We start from the raw sequence: 24,837 nt of genomic DNA, 5'->3' as shown, positions 1-24,837 counted from the left end.
AGAAGAGTAAGTGCTGATTTCTCATCTGAAACAATGTTGGCAAGAGGGCAGTGGTATAACAATTAAGGTGCTAAAAGAAAAAAAAAAAAAAAAAAAAAAAAACGTCTAGCCAAGAATTCTCTATCCAGCAAAACTGTTATTCAAAAATGAGGGACAGTTCAAATATTCACAGATAAACAGAAATTACCCCTTAAGAAATACTAAAGGGAATTCTGCATGTTAAAAAGAAAAAACAGGAGAGAGTTGCAGGAGAAAATAAGAATAACTAAAAATATAAAAATAGAAATAAAAACAACATACAGCTTACATAAACCTAAAGAAAATATGCCTAATGTAAGTAATTCCTTGAAAATAAAAATATTGAATGTTAATGGTTTAAACTGTCCAATCAAGAGACATAGGTTGGCAGAATGGATAAGATTATATGATCCATCTATGTGCTGTCTGCAAGAAACTCAACCTTAAACCTAGTGACACAAGGAGGCTTGTATCCCTGAGTTTAATCAAAGAGTAACCAAAAAAGGTCAGGAATAACTATACTAATATTGGATAAAATAGACTTTAAATGCAAAACTATTGTAAGACAGAAGGACACTATAAATTAATAAAAGGGGAAGTCTATCAAGAAGAAAGAACAATCATAAACATTTATGCACCTAACCAGGGCACCTCAAAATACTTGAGACAAACAAACAAACAAAAAAATCTAATGGAGAACTAGATGCCTCTGCAATTGTACTGGGGGACATTAATACACCATTATCACCATTAGACAGAACATCTTGACAGAGAATCAATAAAGAAACAAAGACCTTGAATAAAACATTAGAGGATCTGGACCTAATAGACATATACAGAATACTACACCCCAATATAGCAGGATATACTTTTTTCTCAAGTACACATTGATCATTGTCCAAGATAGACCACATGCTAGGCCACAGAACAATTCTCAATGAATTCAGAAAGACTGAAATTATACAAAGTAAATTCCCTGACCACAATGGAATGAAACTGCAAATCAGTAAGGACCAGAGTACCAGGATAGGCACAAAGATGTGGAAGTTAAATAGCACAGTCTTGGAAAATCAGTGGATCAGTGTGTCAAGGAGGAAACTGCAACTGAAATTGGTAAGTCCCTTGAAACTAATGAAAACACACCATATCAAGGCCTATGGGATGCAGCAAAAGCTATACTGAGAGGGAATTTCATAGCCATATATGCCTATATTAAAAATGAAGACAGAGCCAAAATTAAAGACCTAAATGCACACCTGGAGGAATTAGAAAAAGAACAACAAACTAACCCCAAAGGAACTAGAAAGAAGGAAATAACCATCAGAACAGAGCTAAATGAAATTGAAAATAAGAAAGCATTAGAAAAAATAATAAAACCAAAAGCTGGTTCTTGAAAGAATTAATAAAATTGACAAATCCTTACCTAGACTAATAAAGAAAAAAAGGAAGGTAGATGCAAATACATAAAATAAGAAATAAGGAAGGGGATATCACTACTGTCCCATTGAAATAAAGGGTATTATAAGAGGATATTTTGAAAAATTATATGCCAACAAGATGGATAATATAGAGGAAATAGACAAACTCCTAGAAACACACAAGCAGCCTACATTGATGAAAGAAGAAATTGATGAACTCAATAGAACAATCTCAAGTAACAAGATTGAATTAGTCATGAAAAACCACCCAACTAAGAAGAGTCCAGGACCAGATGATTCCACAGTTGAATTCTACCAAATATTCTGGAAAGAACTAACAATATTCCTATTTAAACTCTTCCAAAAAATAGAAGTGGAGGGAACATTGCCTAACTCAATCTTTGATGTCAACATTACCCTAATATCAAAGCCAAAGATGGCATGAGAAAGGAAAACTATAGACCAATCTCTCTAATGAAGCTAGATGCTAAAATCCTCAACAAAGTACTTGCTAATCATATTCAACAGCACATCAAATGAATTATATACCATGCCCAAGTGGGTATCATCCCTGGTATGCAAGGATGGTTCAATGTAAGAAAATCAATGTAATACACCACATAAACAGATCAAAAGAAAAAAAAATCACACATAATCTCTATAAATGCAGAAAAAGCATTTGACAAAATACAGCACCTTTTCCTGATAAAAACACTTCAAAAGATAGGAATAGAAGGAAACTTCCTCAACATTGTAAAGGGTATATATGAAAAACCCAGAGCTAACATCATATTCAATGGTGAAATGCTAAAAGCTTTACCTCCTTTACCTCTAAGATCTCAAATAAGGCAAGGAAGCCCACTGTCACTGCTCTTATTTAACATTGTGTTGGAAGTACTTGCTCAAGAAATTAGACAAGAAAAAGATATAAAAGTTATCCAGATTGGAAAGGAAGATGTAAAACTTTCACTATTTTCAGATGACGTGATCCTTTACTTCAAAAACCCTGAGAAATATGCAACAAAGCTTCTAAAGCTCAGTAAATTGGCAATTATAAGATTAATGTGCAAAAATCAGTAGCATTTCTGTACACCAATAATGAGCAATCTGAGGAGGAAATCAAGAAAAAAAATTCCATTTAAAAGAACAACTAAAAGAATCAATACCTAGGAATAAATTTAACTAAAGATTTAAACATCTTGTACACAGTAAACTACACAACACTGTTAAGGGAAATCAATGAAGAGCTAAATAAATAGTAGAATATTCTTTGTTCATGGGTAGGAACACTTAACATGTCTATCCTATCCAAATTGATTTACATATTTAATGTAATCCTAATAAAAATTACCACACCATTTTTTACTGAATCAGAAAAGCTAACTATGAAGTTTATTTGGAAGGGCAAGGGGCCCCAAATAGCCAAAAATATATTGAAAAAGGAAAACAAAATTGGAGGAATCACACTACCTGACTTTAAAACATGCTACAAATCTACAGTGGTTAAAACTTCAAGGTATTGACACAAGGATAGACATACTGACCAGTGGAACAAAATTGAGAGTTCTAATAGAGATCCTTGCATGTACAGTCAACTCATATTCGACAAAGCCACCAAATCCACTTAACTGGGAGTAAATGGCCTCTTTAACAAATGGTGCTTGGAGAACTGGATATACATATCAAAAAGATTGAGGGAGGAACACCAACTCACACCTTATACAAAAATTAACTCAAGATGTTTCAAAGATCTAAATATAAGAGCCAAGACTGTAAGACGTTGGAAAATAATGTAGGGAAGCATCTACAAGATCTTGTATTAGGAAATGGTTTCATGAACTTTAGCCCCCAAGCATGAGCAATGAAAGAAAAAATAGAGATATGCGACCTCCTCAAAATTAAATACTTTGAGCCTCAAAGGAATTTGTCTAAAAAGAGAAAAAGCAGCCTACTCAATGGGAGAAAATATTTGGCAACCATGTATCTGATAGGGCCCTAATATCCAGCATAGATAAAGAAATCCTACATCTTGAAAATAAAAAGCAAGCAACTCAATTAAAAATGGACAAGCGATTTGAATAGACACTTCTCCAAAGAAGAAATACAAATGGCTAAATAGCACATGAAAGATGCTCAACATCACTAACTATTAGGGAAATGCAAGTCTAAACGACAATGAGATATCATCTTACACCCATTGGACTGGTGACTATTAAAAAAAAAAACAGTGGACTACAAGTGTTGGAGAATATGGAGGAATGGGAACCCTTATCAACTGCTGATGCAGAATGTTGCAGCCATTGTGGAGGACAGTCTGGCAGTTCCTTGGGAATCTAACTAGAACTGCCGTATGATCCAACAACCCCAATACAGGTTATAAGCCAGAAGAATTGAAAGCAGAGACACAAAATATTTTATGCACACCAGTGTTCATAGTGGCCTTACTAACTATTGCCAAAAGTTGGAAACTACTCAAATGTCCATCAACAGATGAGTGGATAAGCAAACTGTGGTATATACATGCAATGGAATTACTCAGCTGTAAGAAGGAATGAGTGTGAACATATGGGAAAACATGAATGAACCTGGGAGACATTATGTTGAATGAAGCAAGCCAGGCACTGAAGGACAAATATCACTGATATGAATTAAGCTAATTGAGCAGACTCACAGAGCTAGAGTCTGAAGATAGGTTTACAAGAGACAGAAAGGGAGTAGAGGGCCTGCCAATGCCCATATGGGCAAAATCTATGAGAATGTGAAATAGCGCAGTTGTGCAGTTGATGAGCATGACAAAAGTGCAATGATGCTATTGGACTGGGAAGTGCTGGTCTGTGAGGGGGGTAGGGTGTTTGTAGAGGTTGCACTGTCCATGGAACTAGGAGAGGGCCAAGGACAGAGCAGATGAACTCTGGGGATTTGCAGGTATGTGGTTGAAACTACAATGTTAGAAATAGTTTTTGTTTTTTGTTTTGGCAAATATGGCAGGGGAGGGTTACTGGTTTAGGGTGTTGGATGTGGGGGGCATGCAGGTCAGGGCAAACTGGGGCAGCCTTCCAGGAAGTATGTAAGTGTTCATCCTGTCATAGTGTGTTGTATCAGTGGATGGAGACACACAATGAATGGGAAGGTGTTTGGCTCCCAACCTGGGGAGTTCTGCTATGTTCTCAGATAGAGGAGTGGGAATGTCCTATGTTTTGAGAGCATAGGCAGTTCCTAATAGAAGAGGGCAGACCAGTATGAAGAGCCCTCAATATTGTTATAGGTAAATATGAATCTTGCTCTTCAAGGAGTGAAGATTGGTGGTTGCCATGGGTCTTGAGGGGAGGAGGACGGTGAATAGAATAGATGGAACATGGGAAATTTTTGGCATGTTGGAATCTTTATACATGATCCTGCACTGATGGCTATAGGCCATGTTAAATTTCATGAAAATTTATCAAAGTGTATGGTACAAAATGTAAACCATAATTTAAATCATTGACCATGGTTAGTAGCAATGCTTCAATATTTGTACATCGATTATAATAAATGTACCACCCAATGTAAAATGTTAGTAATAGGGGGAAGGGGAAAAGGGTGGTGGGGAATCTTGGGCATATGGGAATCTCCTGTATTCTGTATGTGACTTTTTTGTAACCAAAAGCTTTGAAGATAAAAATGAAAAAAAATAAGACACTGGGGGAATAAATGGAAGAAAATGGCATGGTACATACAAGACAACAGATCTTACAATGATGAAAGACATAATCCCACAATTAATTTTTTATTTTACTTTTTGTTATTCTTTATTATTTCAAATTCTTTTTAAATTTTTATATTTTAATTGTCATTTTTAAAACTATCATTATTATATCATTTGCTTATTAATTGTATTTGGTTATTTTGTTTGGCTCCATTTTTGAGGTTTTGGATAACAGAAGGGTTATAACTGAGGCAGGGGAGGATCATTCATGTGGGGTGTCAGTGATGGGGGATGCATGGGAGAAGAGTCAGCTGAGTCATACCACTAAGTCATATGAAAGAGTTCAGTGTTCATGGAGCATTGTCATGGTGGGTGGATATCCACACAATAACTGAAAGAATATCCAGTTCCCATCCTGGGGAGTTTTGCCACTTTCTCTATTAAAACAGCAAGGAACTCCTGAGTACAGGGGCAGTGACTAATGAAGGAGGATGGACCACTGATGGGTCCTTGATATTGATGACAGTACTTATGAACATTTTCTTTAGAAATTGAAACTTAGCTTAGTATTATAGGTTGCCTAAGAGTTACCTCCTGAGTGCCTCCTTGTTGCTCAAATGTGGCCTCTCTCTTAGCCAAACTCAGCATATAAATGCATTGCTTTCCCTTGGTGTGGGGCATGACTCCTGGGGATGAGCCTCCCTGGCACCAAGGGATTACTACCAAGCACCAACTAGCAACACAAGTGGAAAAAGACCATGACAAAAAAGGGAAAGGTAAAGACAAATGAGTTTATATGGCTAAGAGACTTCAAAGTAAATTGGGAGGTCTTTCCAGAGGTTATTCATATGCATGTCTCAGCAAGATTTCATTGACTACTACAGTAAACATTGCTTCAAATAGCAGGGCTCCCCCTCCCTGACACCGAAGGAAGGATTACAACCAAGTACCAGCTGATGATGTGGCTGGAGAATGACCTTGAATAAAAGGGTCAACTCAGACCAGCAGAATATCTCAACCTACATGTAATATCAGGAGTTAAAAATGTTTTTTGACCTTGAATAAAAGGGGGAAATGGAAAGGACAAATGAGTTTATATGGCTATAAGTCTCCAAAAAAGAGCCAGGAGGTCATCAGAGGGGTCACCCTTACTCACACTTCAGCAGAGTCCCAGAGACTGCTAAAGTAGATACAACCCCAGGTATTGGTTCTTCTGAGGGATACAGAGACCCACAGGTTCTATGGTCATAGCATATGGAGTTCAGTGCTATGTTAGTTGGCCCTATTTTGGAGTTTGTGGTTCTGAGTGTGATAGAGTTGGACTCAGATGTGATATTCGTTCACAAGCCTCTCCTGTTACTTTTACTGGACTTGTGGTTGGCACTGGAGTTTAGTGTATACTCAGGGGACCTGAATCTCTGGACTGTCCATGTGATAGCCAGGCCCTGAGCCTCAACAGACTTGCAACTCCTACCCTCTGGTTTATTGGACTTACCCCAGCCAGCTAACAGGGAGGTGAAGAAGGTCAACCACCACAATAGGGAGCCAAGAGTGCCTACAATTGCAAACAGGAGAATTGCATCCATCATCCAAGTGGAATCTAAGCACCTTCTCAATATAGAGGTGGAGTGGACATAACCATCCCAGCGTCCACAGAATGGAGGAATAGAGTATGAATTAGAGTGGACTTACTGATATTCTATTCTGAAACTATTGTGTTTAGTAATGGAAGTAAATGTAGCATTGAGATGGAGAAAGTGGCCATGGTAGCTGCTGAGTGTGGGGAGTGGGAAGAAGAGATGTGATGTGGGGGCATTTTCAGGACTTGGAGTTGTCCTGAGTGGTACTGCAGGGACAGTTACTGGACATTGTATGTCCTCCCATGGCCCACAGGGGGAATGGGGGAGAGTATAAACTATAATGTGGACCATTGTCCATGTGGTGCAGCAGTGTTCAGAGATGAATTCACCAGGTGCAATGAATGTCCCATGATGATGGAGGAGATTGTTGTTATGGGAGGAGTGGGGTGAGGGGGTGGGGGGTATATGGGGACCTCATAATTAAAGAAATTAAAAACAAACAAACAAACAAACGAGAAAACAAATAACAGGGCTCCTAAGAGCTCTGGAGACATCTAGACACTGTAGACAGGGCTAACAGATCAGGCATTTGGTGCCCTGCAAGTGGACTCAACTTTTGAATTTATGTTCCCCAGTGTGATAGAGTGGGAGTCAGTTGTGTTTTTGCTACAGTGGCTCTTCTGCCCCTTCTATTTGAACCTATAATTAGTACTAGAATTGAAAGGTGTATGCCCCAAATACTGAAATCTTTGGGCTTTCCATGTGCCAGTCAGGCTCTGAATCTCAGCAGATGTGCAAAACCTACTCTTCAGTTTATTACTCACACAGGACACCTAACAGGGAAATAATGATGGACAATGACCAACCCAAGGAACAGAGAGAATCTACTGCAAGCAAGATAGTCTCATCCATCTGCCCCTTCTAAACCCCTTCTCAATTAGAGGTGTAGTGGGCATCACCATCTCAGAATGCTCAGGATTGGGGGAAATAATGGACTAGAGTAGGTTTACTGTTATTCTACTATAATAGTTATGCTAGCAATGGAAGAACTTTTATCATTGATGTGGAGGCAGAGGCCACCAGAGGTTCTGAGGGGAGGGAGAGGGGAAAAACAGTTGTAATATGGGGGCATTTTTGGGACACTGGAATTGTCCTGAATGATGTTGCAATGACAGATACAGGCCATTATATATCTTGTCATAACTTATAAACTGTGTGGGAGAGAGTTTAAACTGTAATATAAACTGTAGTTCACACCTAGTGGCAATGCTCCAATATGTGTACATCAATTTTAACAAATGTACCACACTAATGAAGGATGTTCATAATGTGGGAAAGTGTCGGAGGGGTAGTGGGTGGGAAATATGGGAATCTCTTATATTTTTTATGTATCAATTATGTAATCTAAGTATCTGTTAAAAATTAGTAAAAAATTATTCTAAAATTGATTGTGGTGATGGTTTCACAACTCTGTGAATATACTAAAATTGAAGGAATTAGATAGTTTCAATGAGTTAATTGTATCATAGTGAAATATCGGTCAATAAAATTATTACAAAATAAAATAATTTAAAAAAGAGCACAGAAAAAAGATACATATCAAGAAAGAGCTCTCTAATTATAGATTGATTAAAGTTGTACACAATTCCTCTGAATTATAGTTCAGGATTAATTCTTTAAAATGTTTTTGATTATGCATGATTATGTCAGAAATTTATAAGAAGAGGTGGGAGGATCACTAAATTCATCATGTTAATTAAGATTAACCATTCAATAAACCATGTGTGGATTACGTTACTCTATTGTACCAGTAAGCTGCAGTGAGTTTGTAAAAAAAAATTATATTTTGTAACATGAAATTTAAACAATTGATTAAAGGAAAATAATGCTGCAAACCTGATCTTATAAAATGATTAGAGCAAATAATGATAGTAATGTATTCAAGAGCTAAATATTCTCCATTAGTAAATCTCTATTATTTTAAATATAATTGATTTTTTAAAAGACCTTCATTTATTTAAAATCAAATGAAAGAATGAAACTGTTTAGTATAAACTAAAATACTTAAAGTGTTTTTCAGTTTCATAACTACTTAGGGGTCTATTATGAAAGTGTTTTATTGTTGCTGAACACATGGATAGATTTTTTCCTTGAATATTTTAAATATTTTAATGTCTCTAGCCAATGAGCTTTATCACTCATAAGTTTAGCCCTTTGTATTATAATGACTAATCTTTCAATTGATTTGTAATAAAATCTTACCTAGATCTTTAAAGCAATATTGATTGAATATGAAACCTCATTTAAACTTAAATATTATCTGCTCTCACATTCAGCCCCTCTTCCTTTATAAGGTTCATTTTTAATACTATTTATGAGAACTAACACATTTAGATAATAAATCAATTTTCCATTTTCACTCTATAGGAGAAATTGATCCTCAATAGGATTCTGCTCTCTCAAAGAACAACTTCATGTAGTGCTATATTTAATTGATCTGTTGCATTTGCTAATGAAGTTTTTGTCCAGGTCATGAAAATAGAAACATTTTTGCCATTTTCTTATTGTAATATAAACACTTCACCATCAATTTGGAACTCTCTAGATAGAAGATAAGTACCTACTAAAGCTTGTTAGTGTAGTTTCAGAATTTTTTTTTTTTTGCTATGCTCTGTTGCTGTTATCATTTGCATCTGTGCTTTCTTCCTCTACCAAATGAGGAAGCATACTTCACCTCTTGACACAGTTATAATCCCAATGTTCCTTGCATAATTAAGCTTTATAAGGTCCTTGTTTTCCCCACTGTCTACAGTAGAGTTAAAGAGCTTTTAATATTCTTAATATAAATTGAACTTAATTTTTAAAAAATTGCTGCATCGAAATGATAAATTTCTCTAAGTCATTAGTGAGCTGAATAAAAACAAATTGATGCACTGAGGTATTAGATAAACTATGCTGTTAATGAAAGTTACATTTAAAGTTTGAATATATCATATAATTTATTTGTGTTTATTATTTGAATGACCCACTTGATATTATTTCCTATCATGCTGCATAAAATATTCTGTGAAGAAAATCTAATTATTTACTTCCTAGCCCCAATCTCTGCATCACAAATTCAATTTCTGCCTCTGTATTTTTGCCTTCCTCTTGTGATTAGATTCCCTAGCATCTTCAACTGATCTTAGTTTGAATCCCAGCTTTCTCTACATCAACTCGACAAACTTAATATGTTTTAATAATTTCTCAGTTTCTTCATCTAAGATGAACAATAGGACATATATGGTAAGATATTTTTGTGAAGATGAATTAGACAATGTGTATAAAGACCAAAGCTCAGACCAGCCAGTTGTAAATCACTCAATATATATGGAAGAAAAAAAAAACAAAAACAGAAAAGTGAAAAGAAAAGTATGGGGCACAAAGTAAAGGTCTAACATAACTTTGATTAGTTTCTCTAAAGAAAAGCAGAGGGAGATGGGGCAGAATCAATACTGATAAAGATATGGGCTGATAAGTTGTCCAAACTGATGTTATCAAGAATCTCAGAGAACCCCAAGAAAAGACAACTTGATTAATGCACATCATTATTGCTAGCTGAAAACCAAGGACAACTTCCAAGCAAACAGAGAAAAAAATGGCACTTCAACATCAAAGATAGAAAAATAAGACTGACAGTTGATGACTTAAGAGAAAAGACTGGCATCACAAAACAGTAAAAGGGAAACGGACTTGGCCCAGTTGTTGGGGCATCCATCTACCACATGGGAGGTCCGCGGTTCAAACCCCAGGCCTCCTTGATCCGTGTGGAGCTGACCCATGCAAAGTGCTGATGCACGCAAGGAGTGCCCTGCCTCACAGGGGTGTCCCCTGCGTAGGGGAGACCCATGAGCAAGGAGTGTGCCCCGTAAGGAGAGGTGACACACAAGATGACACAACAAAAAGAAACACAGAATCCTGGCCGCTAGCAACAACAGAAGTGGACAAAGAAGAAGCGCAGCAAATAGACATAGAGAACAGACAACTGGGGCAGGGGGATGGCGGGGGGGCTAAGGGGGAAGAGGGGAAGGGGAGAGAAATAAATAAATAAATAAATCTTAAAAAAAACAAACAAACAGTAAAATAACATTTAATTGCTAAGTGAAAATAAATTGCAACCTAAAATTCTTTATCCAGAAAAACTACTCTTCTCCAACAAACAAACAAAAAATAAATAAGAAAAAATAATCAAGCAAACAGCCAAAGAAAAAACACTGGAAACAGTAAGAAGATATAAAAGGAAAGAAGAAAACAATTATAAAAAGCATGGGTGAAAAATAACTGAAAAGAAAAAATGGTCATGTTTTGCTAAGGGTATGATTGTATATGTAAAAAGATAGCAATATAATTATAAACTTTTATAAGCAAAAAATAATCTTATGAAATTCATTGGGTAAAAAGTCAATATTTAAAATCAGGGTTTTTTTAAATACTGTGAATGAATAGTTGGGACAATTTATAAAGATTATGTTAGATATTATCAAAAGCAAAAAATATGTAGGAAAGAAAATTTAAGAAAATATGTATACTCAAAACAACAAATCATTATTGAAAACAGATATTCCATGTTCATGGCTTACAAGACATTATTTTAATTGTATCAGTTTTCTCCAAAAATTGATTTATACATTAACCCAATCTCACTTAAGCTCCAAGCAAGTTTTTTGGGGGCATATCTAGAAGGTGGTCCTAAACTTGATGTCATAATGCAAAAGCAATAAAGAGCTAATGTAATTTTGAAGAATAAGAAAAAAGCTGGGTGCTTACTCCATCTGATATTAAGGAATAAACTGAATAAAACAAGGTACTGCTTTTTTCCCCAAATATAGACAAATAAATCAAGGAAACAGAATAAAGAGACTAGATATGTATCTATGTATCTAGGCTTAACTCTTGTGGAGGTCAACTGCTTTGGCTTTACTATTACCTAGTATAGCAGTTTGTATTATTATGAATTTATTATTTATGAATTCCAAAAATAGATATTGGATTATGTTTGTAAATTGTTCTGTTTCTCTGGGTACATTAGATTGTATTGGATTCAGAGGTTTCACTCTCATTTGATTAAATTATGATTAAGACTTTGTTTGGGCCATGTCAGTAGGAAATGAGAAAATGACAAGGCAGAGGAGTTAGCTGGAGTTTTAAAGCTGGAGTCCTGAGAAGTAAATACACAGAGAAGCAGATATGTGAGGAAAGAGAGGGCTCCGTTAGACACAGCAGAGGCCCTGGGAAGAGAGACAAACCGTTTGTCTCATAGTTTACAGCTGGCCTTTTGGAGCGAGCAGAGCAGCTGAGCCCAGAAAGAAGCAGCCCAGGAGAGAAACAAGAATTATCCCAGCCTGCAGCTGATAATGGAAGAAGCTGCAGCCATGGAGTCTTAAAAGGAAGAAGGCTGGACCCTTACAAACCTTGGGAGCCATCTTGCTCCAACACATGGCTACAGACTTTGGTGAGGGAAGTAACTTATGCTTTATAACCTGGTATCTGTAAGCTTCTACCCCAAATGAATACTCGTTAATAAAAGCCAATGAATTTCTGGTACTCTGCATCAGCACCTCTTCGGCTGACTAATACACCTATTTAATAAGGTGGCAAAAGTACTATTTATTGTGTTCCATTTAGAGAAGACAAACTTTTTAATCTTTCTCTACTTTTTCAAATCTCTTTTAATATATGTAAATGGGAGATGATAGGAAGTAGATATTATTAATATAGTACCAATTACACAGACTTGTTTTGAGGATTTAGTGAAATAATGCATGTTAAGTATTCAGTGAAGAGTTCACTAAAGGCTACATGTAATTGCTATATAGAGTTGAAGTGATTACTAAGCTTATTTTATTTTATAATTTCTGCTTTTCAATTGGTCATTTGTATTTTCTTGCTCTTTTCTGCCAGTTCCTTTTAATTTGTTAAATCTTGAATGTCATGTTATATATCATATTTCTGTTCTTTATTTTTAACAATGTGTTAGGTGTTTTAGGAGATTTGCTTTGATTGGTATAATAGTTTTACTTTTTAATTGTATCTGTTATGTTTTCCACACTATTAGTTTTCAGTTTGATAACCACATTTCATTCTAATATTATTTATCCTTTTTTCATAAGAGCTGGTTCTAATTTTGTGAGTACAGTATTCTATCACATTAGACTGAGGATAATAGTTATTCTTATCTTACTAAATTTGCTCTTTTATAACGGTTTTCTCTAGTTTTAGATTTTCTACGTTTATTATCGTGACTGAGTTGATAGTTATTTGGTTCAAAAACATGCTGCGTTTTTTCTACTCATATGTATATTTGCAAATTGCTCTTGGGCTTCTGATTACTCTAGTTTGAAGTAGGGGAGGAAAGCTGAGGATGTTGTATTTATAAGTGAAGGAAGGTCATTCACTCTAGGAGGTCTCTAGATGAAACTCTCCAGCCCCCATCCATGCCTACAATCACTACCATACTTTTAGGGCAATGGCACCTTTTTCTGCCATTCATCACAGGTGGAAAGGGGGCATGAGCTCACCATCTGGCTACTCAAGATAGAATTCTCTAATGGATAGCCCTGAGGAGTGCTTCTGGATTCCCAGATTTCCCATATTTGTGCTGACTTTAAATTAGCATTCTTCTGCAACTGCCCTTACCTCCTTAGCAGCTCCTATACATCGTTTGTGTTTGGGTCTGTCTTCCTTCTTGCTTTTGATATAGACCTAAATATGCTGGCATTTGATCTTTCAGCAATTCTTAAAATTGTAAGATCTACTGGAATAAGTCTGTCTAGCTTTCCTGCATTCTTATTGATTGATTTGAAATGCCTGGTCATTATTTCATCACATTTTTTTCTGGAGAAGAAATAGGTGCCGATGCTCACGCTATCATCCTGATCGATCATATTATCATGATTTTAATAAAACAGTTGTTCTCTTGGGCAGGCTTCATACCTTATTTATCTTTGTATTTCCTCAAGTGTTTAGCATATGCTTTTGCATATAGTACAGCTTTAATAATAATAATAATGATAATAATAGTTAATATGTATTTAGCATTTACCAGCTACTAGGCCCTTGCTGAGCTCTTAAACAAATTTCTAAGTCCTCACAGAAGCACTCCAGGTACCTACTAATACTATTCCTAGATTATGGGAAAAGGAACAAAGGCGAAGAGAGGTTAAATAAATTGCTCAAGGCCAAATAGTCACTGTATATTTGTTCAGAATTTGAACTCTAACCGTCTTGACTGTAGGACCCGAGCTTTTAAGCACACTGCCACACGTAATTGTAAAGTAAGTGCTATTTTCCAGGACCACACATTTAATTCCCCGTCTTCACCTCACTTGCATTTACATACTTAACAAACATGCAGTGTTATACTCAGGCTCTCTCTCCTAGTTCTAACAAAACATGGTATCAGGGCTTAATTATTTATTTTTCATCTGCTAATTTGTTGATGGAACACTTCACCCAGAACTGTATAAGACTAATTCCCAATTCTGGCATTAACAACTGATAGTCTTTATCAGTAACTTCAAAAATGGGGATTAATATAGTCAAAGAAAGGGAATAAACAAATTCAGTCAAGTGTATCATCCCATTTAGTTCTCATGTGTTGTATAGGCACAACGTAAGCATACACACAAGGGATAAGCCCAGGAAATGAGTATGTAATTGACAATCTAGTGTCTTCATTTGTTACACTTAGTATTACCGTAAAAACATAGTGAAATTAAAATTCAGAAAATTTATAGTGGACTGTGGAAATGATTTTCACTTAAATATAATCCTAAATTATAAAGATATAAACATTCTTTTTACCACATCATTCAAATTTTAGTAATTGTACAAAAAATATTTTAAATTGCCACACTTTGAGCCTAATCATTTACTGGTCTACAGATTAGCAACCTAAATTTGGTGTTATACTGTCCTGTCACACTGTCCTGGCTGAAGTGCTCACCAGGAATCCATCTCACCAGGAATCCAAAAGTGCTTCTCAGAAATATAATTCACAGCCCATTATATTTTAGCACAATGTATTTTAGCACACAAATCAAATTTCCTGCATCTCATCTCCCCAAGTCACAATTAAAATGAGGTAATGAAATAATTATCCAGCTTACTCATTCTTATCATTTATATATGACACAACTTGTTACTCATGATATTATCAATCTTCCACATTACAGCAGAAACATAAATTCTATTTTGGGTGATTTAGAGTAATTAGAAATTTTATTGTAGGAAATGGTAAATTTACCTAAAAATGAAGACTGTGGATTTATATGAAATTTATGTATACACTGAACAAATCTGGTAAGATCTAAATATTGCCTTCTGTCCACTTAAGCAAATTTATTCCCTGTTCTATTACTAATAATATGGTAAGGAGACAAATCATATGTGAATAATCTGTGATTGGCTCAAGAAGATAACCTTTAATCATTTTAAATTTTGGAATAACAGTTGATTATTATGTCACTTTAAATATTTGCATTTGAAAGGATAATCATTCTACTTAAAGGAGAAATTAGATTTAACCTATCATTTTCTCAGACATTATATCTGAGCTTATTTAATTGACTTCAGATGAGAATTTATTCACAAACAAGCAATACAAGTATAAATGCCAAGCAATGGTTATTAGGGTGATTTTTACTAAATAAAATGATGACTGTTCAAATCTAAGTTCTTTATCATGATCATAAAGTCATGATCAACATCTTCATTATCAGCATCAATTATAACATAATTATTAGCCATATTAAGTTCCAAAAAAGAATTTAATGAGCAGAGACTTCAGTATTAGATCAAACTGGGTTTGAGTTCTACCTCTTTTACTAAATTGTGTAACCCTTGGAATATCAGTAACTCACAATGATTCAGACACCACAAGTGTAAAATGGAAGTCTTGGTGGGGATATTATGATGATTTAATGTGAAAAGACACATACAAAATTTAGTTACTGAATGACAAAGGGAAATGACTCAAATTGGTCATTGTTATTATTTTCTGGAATGAGGTTACTGAAACCTTACCGGGATAAGATTATTAAAGTCAGGAGATATTAAAAATGTTGGAATAACAGGAACTTAATCAAAAGGGTTGTCAAAAAGCAAAAGGAGGCATCAACTATGTCTCAAGAAATGGCTTTATAGGCTTTTGTACAAGAGTTCAGGAGTGGACACGATGAATGACAGATGAAGTAATCAGAAAAGAACACAAGGATTGATTCTTCTGTTCATTCGTTTATACATTCGCTCCATCAGCAGTCAGTCAGTCTTTGATGAGAATCAGTTGTGTCAGACACTCTTCTAGGCCCTGCAGCATTCTTCTGGATGAATCCTCCTACTAGGATCCCAGCAAAAGGAGAGCAAGAGTTTTTTGGTTTCTCTTTTTCCTTTGTTCATTACTGTATCTCCAGGGCCTAGAACTGCACATGGGAAAACTCAGTAAATAAATAGTGGAATGAATGTTGTTAAATAAAGGGATGAATCTACACCTTATTTATGTAGACCTATGTGCACTCAAAGGCAAATATTTCTGACTTTTTGAACCATTTTTGTTATTTGGCCATTGTATTAGTCAGCCAAAGGAGTGCTGATGTAGAGTGCCAGAAATCCGTTCTCTTTTATCAAGGGTATTTATTTGGAGTAGAAGCTTACAGTCACAAGGCCATAAAGAATAACTTTCTTCTGTCACCAAAGTCTGTTGCCACGTGTTGGAGAAAGGTGGCTGCTGGTCTCTGGAAGGGTCTCTTCCTCCTAAGGCTCCATGGTTCCAGCATCTTCTGATCTCAGCTGTAAACTAGCATAAGGCTCATTTCTCTTTCTGGGGCTCATCTCCTTCCAGGGCTCAGCTGCTCTGATCTTTCCGCAAGGCCAGCAGTAAACTATCAGACAAACACCTTGATTCTCTCCCCAGGGCTCCAGCATCAAAACTAAGCTCTCTCCTCTGCTGTGTCTTTCTGTGTGTGTTTACCTTCCAAGGGGGCAGGGGCTCAATGTCCTACTGATGGGACCAAATCAAGGCTCTAATCTTAATTTAATCAAGTAAAACTGAAACCTCTGAATTTAATACAATCAAAGGTATCATGCCCAGAGGAACAGACCAATTTACAAACATAATCAATATTTCTTTTTGGAATTCGTCAATAATACCAAACTGCCACAGCCATGTTTCAAATAATTTCAATTAAGATTTAATTTTGCAGCCATTTGATGTAATACTGTAATATTTCACTCATTTTATTCTTACATCATATCCAAATCATTACATATCTATCCCATTCCTTCCAAACTCCTCTCCTAGTATGATTTTGCCTCAGTTTATATTTTTATTCCCTTTAATATCATAAAATATTCATTTAATCAATTAATAATTTCCAATTTTGGTTATGATATAAATTTTATCTAATATAATTAATTCATTCATCCGAAGTATTTACTCAATACCTACAAGGCATTCAATGTATATAAATATTTATAGAACATTTACATTTTAAATTGCATTGTAATAATCACAAGAACTCTCATTACAATTTAATATTTGTCACTTGAAGACATTTCACTCCTCTAGTCTAGACACATTATTGATAAGATGAGAACTTACTTAAATATTGCTTTGGAAATTTACTTCCAGAAATGGATAAAACTTTGTGTTTCACAAAAGACAGTTTCTCAGATGTTCTATGTTTTCACCGTTGGAGGCTGAGTCTCCTCTTTGATGATATGGATGCATTTCTTGGTGCATGCGCTAGAAATGGAAGTACAGACTGATTTTTCCTACCTTCATACTTAGGTACAGTGGTACAGAGCTGGTGAATAAAGTGGTGAAAGTGAATGTTTCAGAACGACACTAGAGGTCACTATACTACACATTTTAGAAAGAGTTCACCTCAAAATCACTGATAAATAAATGGAGAGTGATATTGGCAGTGCACAAAAGTAAGTACTGAAAAAATAAGTTTTTCAAGAAAAAAAACTCAGAAAGTTGGTTAAAGGGATGCATTCATATGGGAAAAAGATTCTCTAAAGAACTATGTCATCGGAAGTATCTGAGGCGTCTGTCACAACAGCAAAAACTAAAAGTTATTGCGCTCTGGGGGACTGAATCCACGGGAGAAAAGCGGCTGTTTTAACAGTCAAGGTCACTATGGGTGACCCGGAGGTACCATGGAGCCCAGTGTAGAAGAGCAGCCTGTTCTAGGCAGGCTTGGGTGTCAAGGCTTGCTCTAGAGGGTTCGGGGGCAGGGGCGGGCACTGAGCAGGGGTTACCTGGTACGATACAGGTGATGCCACTTTAAAAGGGAGTGTGTCGGCGTGCACGCACACACACAGACACACGCCCTCACACTGGCAGGAGGCAAGTAAGGGAACGTAGAAACAGGCCTGACTATGGGGATCACACTGGAAAGAATGAGGAATTAGGAAACGAGGTGCCGGCAAGCGGCCTGGCTTAGGCGAAACCTGTTCCATACCCTCCCGCCCTTTCAGGAGTCAGAAACCTGATGACGTGAAAGCTCCTCGCCAGAGGATGGGCCCAGTTGGGATCGTCTTCTACACAGAGCTAACCCAGCTTCTGCCCTTGGGAAATTTTACCAGCACACTAGGAGCTCTTGGTCTTAGATGTGCCTGCATGCCTGCACGCACTTCTTAGTGGGCAGGGCAGTAGAAGGCTGCTCCCCACCCCCACCCCAAATGCACTGGCACACAAGGATAATCTGCCCAGTTAGATTTTTCTGAATCTGCCCTGAGTCAGAGCAGGCAGCTGGAGCTAATAGCTCATTGCAAAATTAAGAGAGAAAAGAAATTGCAAAGACTGGCAATCTCATCTTAAAGAACAAAGGTGTTCTGGAAAGAGTATCTTCTTTTTGGGGGCATCTTTTCATAACGCAAATTTCTTCAAGTCATATGAAAAGTTATTTTAGGACTCTATGATTCCTATGAAGTTTGATTTTTATTTTATTTCATGCAATGAATCCCAAGTTTTTCCAAACTTATTAAAGGTATGCAGTCACTTTTATTTTGCTCTAAAAACAGTCCTCATGTCAGATACTAGGGATTGGACAGGCATGAAAGAGAATATCTGCCTAACATGGCTTTCAAATTCTGAAGGCCTAAGATACCACTGTGTCTGTAAAAAACGAATTTTGTAACTGGATTAGAAAAAGGGTAACTTTCTTTTTAGGCTAGCCTCATATATTCTTCCCAAATTTGCCAGCATTTTTTTTTTCAAGAGTCAGAAAATTATTGTCTTTGCCAATGTAACCTAAACATGAAATAGCCTCATTATAATAAAATTTTGTAACATATACCAATTACTGAGTTTCTCCCACCTGGGACCTTAGAATCATCATAGAATTTTTAGAATATGGACAAAAGAATATAAATATAAAGAAGTCATCTATGGAGCTAATCCTCATTTTGTGTGAAATGAGGTGATAATATTCTTTTAAACTCCTTTGAGAATTATGCTGGATCTGCTGAATCTCTTATGCCACTCATTTATTTCTTTACTGAAATGTTGTTGTTTCTTTGTTTAACATTAATAAGTACTGCTTGATCATGGTGTCAAAAAATGATCAAATTTATTGATGAGGTTTTACTGGACTACCAATAAGTGATGCAGATTTTCTATGTAAGGGTGTATTCCATATGAATCACTCTAAACACACAGCAAAGATAAATGTAATGTAAAAAGAGAACATTAAAAACATGAAAATTGCTCAAAAAGTGAAAGAAGCCATGAAGATCTTTTGCTCATGAGAAACTAAAAGCTGCTGTTGTAACCCACTGTCTGCTTATATCATGTTGCTTCCTAGGGAAAGATGCAGGCCTTGTGACTGGATTTGTTAAGCATCCCAAAAGTTTTAAGGAAGAAGGACAGAAGTCTTAGAAGGAATGCCTGTGCTAACAAATGGTAGTGTGCAAAAGCATGGTGTTTATGACACCACCACCATCAGAAGCGTTTGATTTGGAGATATTAGAACAAAAATCACAACCAAATGAGGACAATACCATGGAAGGCGGAAAGGAGTAATATGAGCTAATGTTCTAACATTTTTATCTCCTTCCAGGAGAGGTTCCTAAGTGGGCATCATTTGGCATTGGTCAGGTAAGTATGCAAATCAACAATATAAAAGTAACCAACAATGGAATAGAGATTGAAAATTGGAATCCAAATTCGCACAGGGAAAACAATGGAAAAGAAAAGGAAAGGAAAAAAAAAGGAAAAGCAACAAATGACCTCAATTTTAAGATACTGAATCAAGAAAGAACAAAGATGCCAAGAAAAAGGAGAAAAATAGTTTACAATAAAAAAAGGTGATAGAAAAATTAGTAATCACTGGAAATTAAATGACTGGGTAAGTCAGATTGGCTGAAAAACAAAACCCAGTATGTGCTGTTCACAGAAGACACCTAAAACATAAGCAAATAGAAAGCTGAAAATAAGAGAAGCTGTTTTTAAAAGATTTTTGGAAAATTAATACTAGACATAATTGATTTTAAGAAAGAAAGTATTATTTGTGGTAGAGAGGGAAAGTAAATGCATGATGATGAAATCTTAACTTCACAAAGAAGGTTTTAATAATTTAGAACCTAAAATGTCTAAGTCAAGTTTTGAAGAACTTCAGATTGCAATGACTAAATCCATCAATACTATGAGATATTTCAAAACATTCACGTACATTTGGACAGTCAAAAAGAAAAATATTAACATTTGAACAATTAGCAAACTTGATTTACACCTGTGTAGATCTTACATATATACTATACACTGAACTCTCAAATCATATTTTCTCAGATATATTGTATGTATTTACAAAGAATTATCAAAGAGCATACCAACTCTGAATTTAATACTAAAGCCAATTAGGAAAAACAAGATAAAGAATAAAAGTCATGTATTTGGAACATTCCAAAGCATAATTGTAAATCGATAATAAGTCAAAAATCAATGGGAATTCAAACTATATTTAGAGATTAAACATTAATAAATATACTACATCTACAACATAGGATATAGATTAATTTGTAGTCTAAGATGTTGAAAGATAAAGTAAAAAGGGTAAAAATAAATTAAGCATAAATCTTAAGAAAGTAGAAAACAATAACAAATTTTATAAAATGAAATATAGAGGATTAACAATGTCAAACTTGGTACTTTAAAACAGTCAAATATATTTTAAACACATATATTAAAAAGGAAAAGGGAATGTGATGGCATATACCAGGTTTTAAATGATGATAATACTTTATATAACTAATGTCAATACAGTAGGAAGTTAGGCAAACACATACATTTCTTTGAAAAAATTAACCTACAACAATTGACTGAAGGAAAGAAAAAAATCTGAATAATTCTAGGGCAAGTAATAAAAACTGAATCATCTCAATTTATAAAAAAGTCTTCTTAGGATACCAGGTATAGATGTTTATACAGGTGAATGCTTATATAATCTTCCAGAAAACTGAGAAGGAAATACATCCCAATCCATTATTTTAGGCTATTGGTATTTGACACTAAACTCAGAAAATTATTAAAATATTTCAGGCATTCTTCTCAAAAAATACAGATGCAAAATCCTAAATAAAATATTAACAAAAGGAACTTGGCGCTGTATAAATAAGAAAGTATAATTTGACTAAGTGGTGTTTATCTGAAGAATATAAAAATGGTTTAACATTAGAAGAACTATAACCATCATTAATCACAAGTAATAAATTAAATGAACCAAAGAATTTAATCAACACAGTAGTTCAGTAGACTTCCCACTCTTGTCAAAACTCTTGGCAAAGTAGAAATAGAAGTGGATTTACCAAGGCTTACAGAAACCTTCATTCTTAATAGTGAAATGCTAGAAGCAATGATATTAAAAACAGAAAAAAGGGAAAATGATACTGTGGTAGATTGTATTATGTACCCCTACAAAAGACAAATTCTTACTGTTAATTCACCTTCCCGTGAGTGTGAACCCATTTGTAACTAGAACCCTTTGAAGATGTATTATCACTTAAGGTGTGAACTCATTTGTGAATAAGATCTAATAAGATCCTCTATAGGTGTGGCCAAACTGAATCAAGGTGGACTTTAAACCATATTACTAGAGGCCCTAAGAAGAGAAAGTCACAGTAGAAATCAGAAACTGGAAGAAGCCAAAAGACATGGAAATCAGAACTTAGAAAAAGCTACAAGAGGAGACCAAGGAGATGCCATGTGATTGGAGGTAGAGATGCAAACCCCACACCCCAAGGATTGCAGCACACCAACAGTACGCTGCATCCTTTAGGGAGAAAGCATGGCCTTGCTGACCCCTGGGTTCTGGTCTTCAAGCCTCCCATCTCATGAGCCAATAAATTCCTCTTGTTAAGCAAACTTATTGTGAGGTGTTTGTCATAGCAGTCCTGGCCAAATAAGAGAGGCGTCCACCACCACTAATTGTATGTCCTATTTTACTAAAATTTCTAGTTTATGAAGGAATACAAGAAAATTCTTTAAGAGATTTTTAAAAAAGAAAAACAAAACAAAACTGCATTTAGTCAGAAATACATTTTAAAAACCTTAACAAATCTATAGACTTTTTTTTTCAAAACTAAAAAAAGCCATTTTACGAGATTACTGGATATACTTGCAATATACAAATATAAATTGCATTTCTTTTAGGAAAAAAAGCTATTTAAATAAAGATATTTCAATATCAATGGCAAGCAAAATACTAACTACAAGGTAGCTAAAGGCATTGCAGTGAAATATTTGCCAGCATTTTTGAAAAACAATATGAAAATTTTGTAATATATTAAATAAGGCCTAAATAAATTTTTTAGAAAAGAAAATAAACTGAACAACATTTGATAAGGTATAAGATATATCAAGGAGAAAGGAGAAAAGGGTCTTCCTCGATTTCTATAGTTCTCCAGGCAGATGGAAGGAAAGTACTTTCTAGCCTGAAGGACATCTCAAGCTCCCTAAAGAAACCCTCTTCCAAAAACATCTCCACAAATATAAAACCCAGACTGAAGCATTGCTTCTTTTTAACACTTCAAGAGAAATTTCAGAAATGATCAAGAGTCGTATACTGACATTTTAGAACCCAGAGATAATGGTTTGTGTTGGGATATTGGACCAATTTTTGAACTGTTTGGAAGAGAAGATAGCTACACCTGATTTGAATAATTTAGTGAAAAGGTTCAGAAGAGGGTGGATTCAGGAAAATGGGATAGACGTATGATGTGCAGCATTTTATAGTTGTGCCTTACTGTGGGCAAATGTCCAGTAGGAAATTGCTGTTGCAGAGAGTTTTTAAATTTATAATATTGATCCACAAGAGGACAAAAAGATGATTAATGGTAGTTTAGTAAGATGCATGTTTGGCACTAGTCACTGTATATTTTGCCATATTTTAAGTCATTCTGTTTTATTGATCCCAGTCACTATGTGCTATATGTCAGTTTTGCCCTGTAACAGAAACCCTTTTTATTTTATAAGATCATATTATATTTTTTATTATTTATATGATTTTTATTTTTTCAGTTTTCCCCAACTAGGAAATGCTTGCCTGATTTCATTCTTCCCTCCCCTCCTCCCTCCTTTCCTTCTTTCCTCCTTCCTTTTTTACTTTGCTTCTTTTCCTAATTCTGTTTTGTTTTTTTTTTTTCCATGCAGCCTGATATACTTCAAGAATTGCCATTTACAAAGAGGAGTGAGTATCAGAATCCAGGGGATTTTCATGATGTTTGAAAAACATATTTGGTGAACTGAGTTTTATTACTATTTGTGTGTGTGTTGTGTATGTGCTGTAACTACAGATTGGAAAGCTTTTTGGGGTCTCTTGTGACAGTGTTTTAGTGTCCATTGGTTAAAAGAAATGCTGAATCTCTAGTCACTTTTTAAAAATGTCATATAGTAACTTAATTCTTTAGTCACTTTCTTCAGAAATTGGTTAACTCTCAGAACACCAGTTTCTTAATCTGTTAAATCACATAGTCATATGCAATGGGATTTTTGAGGAGATACACATTATTTCTCATCTATTGCATTACTTATCCTGGTGTCTGACAGTAAAAGAAGCTCAGAATATCCTCAGGTGAACAACTGAGCAGGAGAGCTGCTATAAATAGCAGTAGTCTATCAGTATTTTCCAACCTGAAGTATCTCCAGCCTAGTTTACTTATTGGGAAGCTCACTAAACTTTGCATTGAAAACTTGAGTGCCACAGTCCCACTTACTAAAGAATCCATTTCGCTTGACCATACTGCTGTTTGCTCTGACTGCTTTATTAATTACTTCCACACACGGTTTCTGATTGGTTCTCAAAGTTCTGAAGAGGCATCTATTGCTCCTGCCTCCCCCACTTTGCCTCTATCTGGACTTCCTGGGTTGGGATAATCCTTCAGGTTGGATGTGTTGAAATGAGATCCAGAGAAAATGACCACATGACACCCCTTCTCTGGGTTTTGACAGCCAGAGAAGCCCAGCCAAAGCCGTGCATTTATAAGTGCTGATGGGACAGTGAGGGTAAGCTTTATGCTTTTGGATTCCTGAAGAATCAAAAGAGCAATACAAAAGCAAAAAAACAATACAAGGTTGAAGACTTTGCAAAACAAGGGATCTGGATTCACATATCCTATGGTGTCCTTACTGTCAATAATTTTCATGCTAAACAACTTCTTTGGGATCAAGAGTAAGTGTTTATTTATATGAAGGCAAAACAGGCAATAAATTAATTTGATTTCTTAATACAGTGTAATTATATATTTTCAAAGAAAATACTTGTTTCAACTAAACATCTATCAAATTTGAGTATTTCTTTCAAATTCAAAAAGTTTTAACTTTATCTCTATAAGTCCTTGGCTTGATTTATATGTCATGGTATGAATTAGTTTTCTCATTTAGATAGCTACATAGCTGCAGATAGAGTTCTTTCTCTTTGCTCATTTCTTTCATCATTCTTAGGTAATGTAGGTAATGTGAGGCAGGATATAAAGGGAAAGAGAATGCTTAATTAAAAGAAATGACCTAATAGCACTTTGTTTTTTACATAAACCAAGGTTATATGGAAAAAATATACAAAATATGTAGAGGAACACGTACAGAAATTATAAGTTGGGA

This window comes from Dasypus novemcinctus, chromosome 16 (assembly GCF_030445035.2).
Source record: "Dasypus novemcinctus isolate mDasNov1 chromosome 16, mDasNov1.1.hap2, whole genome shotgun sequence".
NCBI classification, from domain to species: Eukaryota; Metazoa; Chordata; class Mammalia; order Cingulata; family Dasypodidae; genus Dasypus; species Dasypus novemcinctus.
This window is presented reverse-complemented; position numbering follows the sequence as displayed.